Raw genomic sequence first — 6,660 nt, 5'->3', positions numbered from 1 at the left:
AATAAGGTGGACAAACTCAGGGTGCAATTAGAGATTGGTCAGTATGATGAGTCATCACTGAGTCATGGCTAAAAAAAAGGGTCATAGTTGGGAGCTTAATAAACTTATTATCAAAGGATATACTTTTTATCGAAAGGACAGGCAGGAGGGCATTGGTGGTGGTGTAGTTCTGTTGGTAAGAAATGGAATTACATCTTTAGAAAGAGGTGACATATGGTCAGAGAATGTCGAATCTTTGTGGGTGAAGTTAAGAAACTGCAAAGGTAACAAAAACTTCATGGGAGTCACATATAGGTCTCCAAATAGTAGCCAAGTTGTGGGGTGGAGATTTCAAAGGGAGCTGGAAAGGGCATATAATAAGGGTCATGTCACAATTGTGAATGGGGACTTCAATATGCAAGGGGATTGGGAAAATCAGGTTGGTGTCCAATCACAAGAGAGGGGATTTGTTGAATCCACATATGATGGCTTTTTACAGCAGCTTGTGCTTGATCCTAAACAAGGAAAGGCTATCTTGGGTTGAGTGTTGTGTAAAAATCCAGACTTTATTAGGGAACTTAAGGCAAAGGAACCCTTTGGATACAGTGATCATATGATTGAATTCATACTGCAGTTTGAGAGGGAGAGGCATAAGTCAGATTTATCGGTATTGCAATGGAATAAAATGAATTACAGAGGCATGAGAGAGGAGCTTTCCCAGGTGGATTGGAGGAGGATGCTGGCGGGGATGACGACAGAGCAGAGGTAGCTGAAGTTTCTGGGAATAGTTCACAAGGTGCAGCATAGATATGTCCCATAGAAGTTCTCAAATTACAGGGGCAGGCAATTATGGCTGATAAAGCAAGTTAAGGACTGCATAAAAGCAAAGGAAAGGGAATATAATGCAGCAAAAGTGAGTGGTAATTTGGATGATTGGGATGTTTTTAAAATCCAGTAACAGACAATGAAAAAACTATAAGAACAGAAAAGATTGAAATATGAGGGCAAACTAGCCAGTAATATAAAGCAGGATACTAAAAGTTTTTTTCAGTTCTATGAAGAGTGGGGGGGGGGGGGTGAAAGTTGATATTGGACCACTGGAAAATGATGTTGGTGAGGTAGTAATGGGAGATAAAGAAATGGTGGTTGAACTTAATAAGTACTTTGCATCAATCTTCCACTGTGGAAGACACTAGCAGTGTGCCAGGGAGCAGGAGGAGTGCCATTGCTTTTAGAAAGGGAAAAGTGCCTGGAAAACTGAAAGGTTTTAAGGTGGATAATTCACCTGGACCAGATGAACTACATCCCAGAGTTCTGAAAGAGGTTGCTGAAGAGACAGAATCTTTCAAGAATCACTTGATTCTAGCATGGTTTCAGAGGACTGAAAAATTGCAAATGTCACTCCAGTCTTTAAGAAGCGAGGAAGGCAAAAAAAAAAAGGAAAATGTTTGACGGTTAGACTAACCTCAGTGTTTGGGAAAGTGATAGAGTCCATTATTAAAGATGAAGTTTCAGGGTATTTAGAGACTAATGATAAAATAAGTCAAAGTCAGCATGGTTTCTGTAAAGGGAAATCTTGCCTCACAAATCTGTTTTGAGTTCTTCTAGGAAATAACAAGCAGTGTGAACAGAGAGGTGGTGGATGTCATTTACTTGGATTTTTAGAAGGCCTTTGACAAGGTGCCACACATGAGGCCACTGAACAAGATAAAATTCCATGGGACTACAGGAAAGATATTGGCATGGATAGAAGAATAGCTGACAGGCAGGAGGCAGCCAGTAGTAATAAAGGGGTCTTTTCTGTTTGGCTGCTGGAGACTAGTGGTTTTCCTCAGGGATCAGCATTGGGACTGCTACTTTTCACATTGTTAGTCAGTGATTTAGATAATGGAATGAATGGCTTTGTGGCAATGTTTGTGAATGATACAAAGATAGGTGGAGGGGCAGGTAGTGTCGAGGAAGCATTGGGATTGCAGAAGGATTTAGACAAAATGGAAGAATGGGCAAAACAGTGACAGAAGGAATACTGTGTTGGGAAATGTATGATAAGGCATTTTGGTAAAAGGAACAATGTGCGGACTATTATCTAATTGGAAAGAAAATTCAAACATCTGAGGTGCAGAGGAACTTAGGAGTCCCCATGCAAGACTCTTAGGTGCTTAATTTACAAGTTGAATTTGTGGTAAAGAAGGCAAATGCAAGGTTGGTATTCATTTCAAGGAGAATAGAATATAAAATAATGCTGAGGCTTTATAAGACACTAGTCAGGCTGCACTTGGAGTATTGTCAACAGTTTTGGAGCTCATATCTCAGAAGGGATGTGTTGTCATTGGAGAGAGTTCAGAGGAGGTTCACGAGGATGATTCCGGAAATGAAAGGTTTAACGTGTGAAGTGTTTAGCAGCTTTGGGCCAATACTCACTGGAATTTAGCAGAATGCAGGGGGATCTCATTGAAACCTACTGACTGCTGAAAGGACTAGATAGGGTGGATGTGGAGAGGATGTTTCCTTTGTTGGGTTTGTCCAGAACTAAAGGGCACAGCCTCAAAATTGAGGGGAAACCTTTAGAACAGAGGTATGGAGGAATTAGCCAGCGTGGTGAATCAGTGGAATGCCCTGTCACAGACAGTTGTGGAGGCCAAGACCATGGGTATATTTAGAGCAAAAATTGGTAGTTTCCCAATTGGTCAGGGCATCAAAAGTTATGGCCAAATGACAGGTGTATGGGGTTGAGAGAGATCAGGGTTAGCTATGATGGAATGGCCTAATTCAGCTCTTATGCCTTATGGTCTAAAAATAAACCAGGAAATTATTGGCCAGTGAACCTGACATCAGAGGTGGGAAAGTTTTCAGAAGGTATCTGAGGAAAAGGTATTTAATTATTTGGATAAACAAGTGCTGATTAAGGATAGTCAGGGTGGCTTTGTGCGTGGTAGGTCATGTCTAACCAATCTTGCAGAGTTTTTCGAGGAAGTTACCAGGAAAGTTGATGAAGGCAAGGCAGTGGATGTTCTCTACAAGGATTTTAGTAAGACATTCAACAAGGTCCTGCATGGGAGGTTGGCCAAAAAGGTTCAGTTGTTCAGCATTCAAGATGAGGTAGTGAACTGGATTAGACATTGGCTTTGTGGGAGAAGCCAGAGAGTGGTAGTAGATGGTTTCTATCTGACTGGAAGCATCTGACTAGAGGAGTGCTGTAGGGATCAGTGCTGGGTCCATTGTTGTTTGACACATATATCAATGATCTCAATGATATGATTAGCTGGATCAGCAAATTTGTGGATGACACATAGATTGGGGGTGTAGTGGACAACAAGGCTATCATGGTTTGCAGCAGGATCTGGACCAGCTGGGAAAAAATGGACTGAAAAATAGCAGATGCAATTTAATGCAGACAAATGTGAGGTATTGCACTTTAGTAGCACCATTCAGGGTAGGTCCTTACACTGTGAATAGGTCACTAGCGAGTGTGGTAGAACAAAGGAATCTGGGAATACAGATCCATAATTTGTTGAAAATGGCATCACAGGTAGATAAAGAAGTGTTGAAAAGGTAATTGTTCACATACTGTGTGTTATATAATGAAGAATTAGGGAGCCATTAACTATAATGCAAGAAAGGTATTGGCACATTGGCCTGCATACATCTAAGTACCGAGACCGGGAAATGGGATGTTATGTTGACATTGGTGAGGCCTAATTTGGAGTATTGTGTGTAGTTTTGATCATCTACTGCCAGGAAAGGTGCAAACAAGGTTGAATAGGTTACATTATTTCTTAGAATGTAGAAGATTTGATACAGATATACAAAATTATGAGAGGTATGGATGGATTGGTAAATGCAAGCAAGTTTTTTCCCCGTAGGGTAGGTGGGACCACAACCAGGGGCCATTGGTTAAAGGTGAAAGGTGAAAGGTGAAAAATGTCAGGGGAACATGAGGGAAAAATTCATGCTAGTGGTGCACGTGGGCTTGATTGCAACATTTAAGAAAATCTGGATAGGTATATGGATAGTAGGGGTATGGAGGGCTATGGTCCAAGTGCAGGTCAATGGGAGTAAGCAGTTTAAATAGCTTGGTACAGACTGTATAGACCAAAGGTTCTGTTTCTGTGTACTTTTCTACTATACCATGATATCCCATTGATAAGTCCTTCATCATTTTGCATTATGGTTAATGGCTTCCTAGTTCTTCATTATATAATACACAGTATGAACAATTCCCCTTTCAACACTGTTTTACAACAGCAAATTCAAAAACCTCTTCCTCTGCTCTCACAGAATTTACAGGACATGTAACTTGCACGGGGTCATCTGGAAGGCATCTAATGTACCTTATGTAATTAATTCACTCAGACTTATTTTTAATAAGGTAACCTGACAAAAATAGTAAGAGTGTATCTGTAGAAGCATGGAATAGTGAATAGATATTCAAGTTATGGCAAAACAAGTAACAAATGATCATTCCATGACTATTTCAAAATTTATTTTACAAGTTAGTTCCTATTTGAAATTATATCAATTTAATCCTTTATTTTTATTTCCATATTTTGTCAGAATCGCATGGATGAACTACAACAATTGTTCATCCCAGTTTGGCAAAAGAATAAATCAAGGAAGGTAGTACACCTGTGGCTGACAAGAGAAATTAGGGATAGTATCAATTCCAAAGAAGCAGCATACAAATTAGCCAGAAAAAGTGGCTCACCTGAGGACTGGGAGAAATTCAGAGTTCAACAGAGGAGGACAAAGGGCTTAATCTTTTTTCCCTTTCCTAATTATAAGAGAAAACTGGCAGGGAACATAAAAACTGACTGTAAAAGCTTTATAGATACGTGAAAAGAAAAAGATTGGTTAAGACAAATGTAGGTCCCCTACAGACAGAAACAGGTGAATTGATTATAGGGAGCAAGGACATGGCAGACCAATTGAATAACCACTTTGGTTCTGTCTTCACTAAGGAGGACATAAATAATCTTCTGGAAATAGTAGGGGACAGAGGGTCTAGTGAAATGGAGGAACTGAAGGAAATACATGTTAGTAGGGAAGTGGTGTTAGGTAAATTGAAGGGATTAAAGGCAGATAAATCTCCAGGGCCAGATGGTCTGCATCCCAGAGTGCTTAAGGAAGTAGCCCAAGAAATAGTGGATGCATTAGTGATAATTTTTCAAAACTCTTTAGATTCTGGACTAGTTCCTGAGGATTGGAGGGTGGCTAATGTAACCCCACTTTTTAAAAAAGGAGGGAGAGACACTGGGGAATTATAGACCGGTTAGCCTAACATCGGCGGTGGGGAAACTGCTAGAGTCAGTTATCAAAGATGTGATAACAGCACATTTGGAAAGCAGTGAAATCATCCGACAAAGTCAGCATGGATTTGTGAAAGGAAAATCATGTCTGATGAATCTCAGAATCTTTTGAGGATGTAACTAGTAGAGTGGATAGGGGAGAACCAATGGATGTGGTATATTTGGATTTTCAAAAGGCGCTTGACAAGGTCCCACACAGGAGATTAGTGTGCAAACTTAAAGCACACGGTATTGGAGGTAAGGTATTGATGTGGATAGAGAATTGGTTGCCAGACAGGAAGCAAAGAGTGGGAATAAACGGGACCTTTTCAGAATGGCAGGCAGTGACTAGTGGGGTACCACAAGGCTCAGTGCTGGGACCCCAGTTGTTTACAATATATATTAATGACTTGGATGAGGGAATTAAATGCAGCATCTCCAAGCTTGCAGATGACACAAAGCTGGGTGGCAGTGTTAGCTGGGAGGAGGATGCAGGGTGACTTGGATAGGTTAGGTGAGTGGGCAAAGTCATGGCAGATGCAATTTAATGTGGATAGATGTAAGGTTAACAACAGGAATTCTGCAGATGCTGGAAATTCAAGCAACACACATCAAAGTTGCTGGTGAACGCAGCAAGCCAGGCAGCATCTGTAGGAAGAAGTGCAGTCGACATTTCAGGCCGAGACCCTTCGTCAGGACTCACTTTGTGAGGTTATCCACTTTGGTGGCAAAAACAGGAAAACAGATTATTATCTGAATGGTGGCTGATTAGGAAAAGGGGAGGTGCAATGAGACCTGGGTGTCTTTATACACCACTCATTGAAAGTGGGCATGCAGGTACAGCAGGCGGTGAAAAAGGCGAATGGTATGCTGGCATTTATAGCGAGAGGATTCGAGTACAGGAGCAGGGAGGTACTACTGCAGTTGTACAAGGCCTTGCTGAGACCACACCTGGAGTATTGTGTGCAGTTTTGGTCCCCTAATCTGAGGAAAGCCATCCTTGCCATAGAGGGAGTACAAAGAAGGTTCACCAGATTGATTCCTGGGATGGCAGGACTTTCATATGATGAAAGACTGGATGAACTAGGCTTATACTCGGAATTTAGAAGATTGACAGGGGGATCTTATTGAAACGTATAAAATCCTAAAGGGATTGGACAGGCTAGATGCAGGAAGATTGTTCCTGATGTTGGGGAAGTCCAGAACGAGGGGTCACAGTTTGAGGATAAAGGGGAAGCCTTTTAGGACTGAGATTAGGAAAAACTTCTTCACACAGAGAGTGGTGAGTCTGTGGAATTCTCTGCCACAGGAAACAGTTGAGGCCAGTTCATTGGCTATATTTAAGAGGGAGTTAGATATGGCTCTTGTGGCTAAAGGGTCATGGGGTATGGAGGGA

Source organism: Mobula birostris, chromosome 1 (genome assembly GCF_030028105.1).
Source record: "Mobula birostris isolate sMobBir1 chromosome 1, sMobBir1.hap1, whole genome shotgun sequence".
NCBI classification, from domain to species: Eukaryota; Metazoa; Chordata; class Chondrichthyes; order Myliobatiformes; family Myliobatidae; genus Mobula; species Mobula birostris.
The sequence above is the reverse complement of the archived record's forward strand: the minus strand, read 5'-3'. Positions refer to the sequence as shown.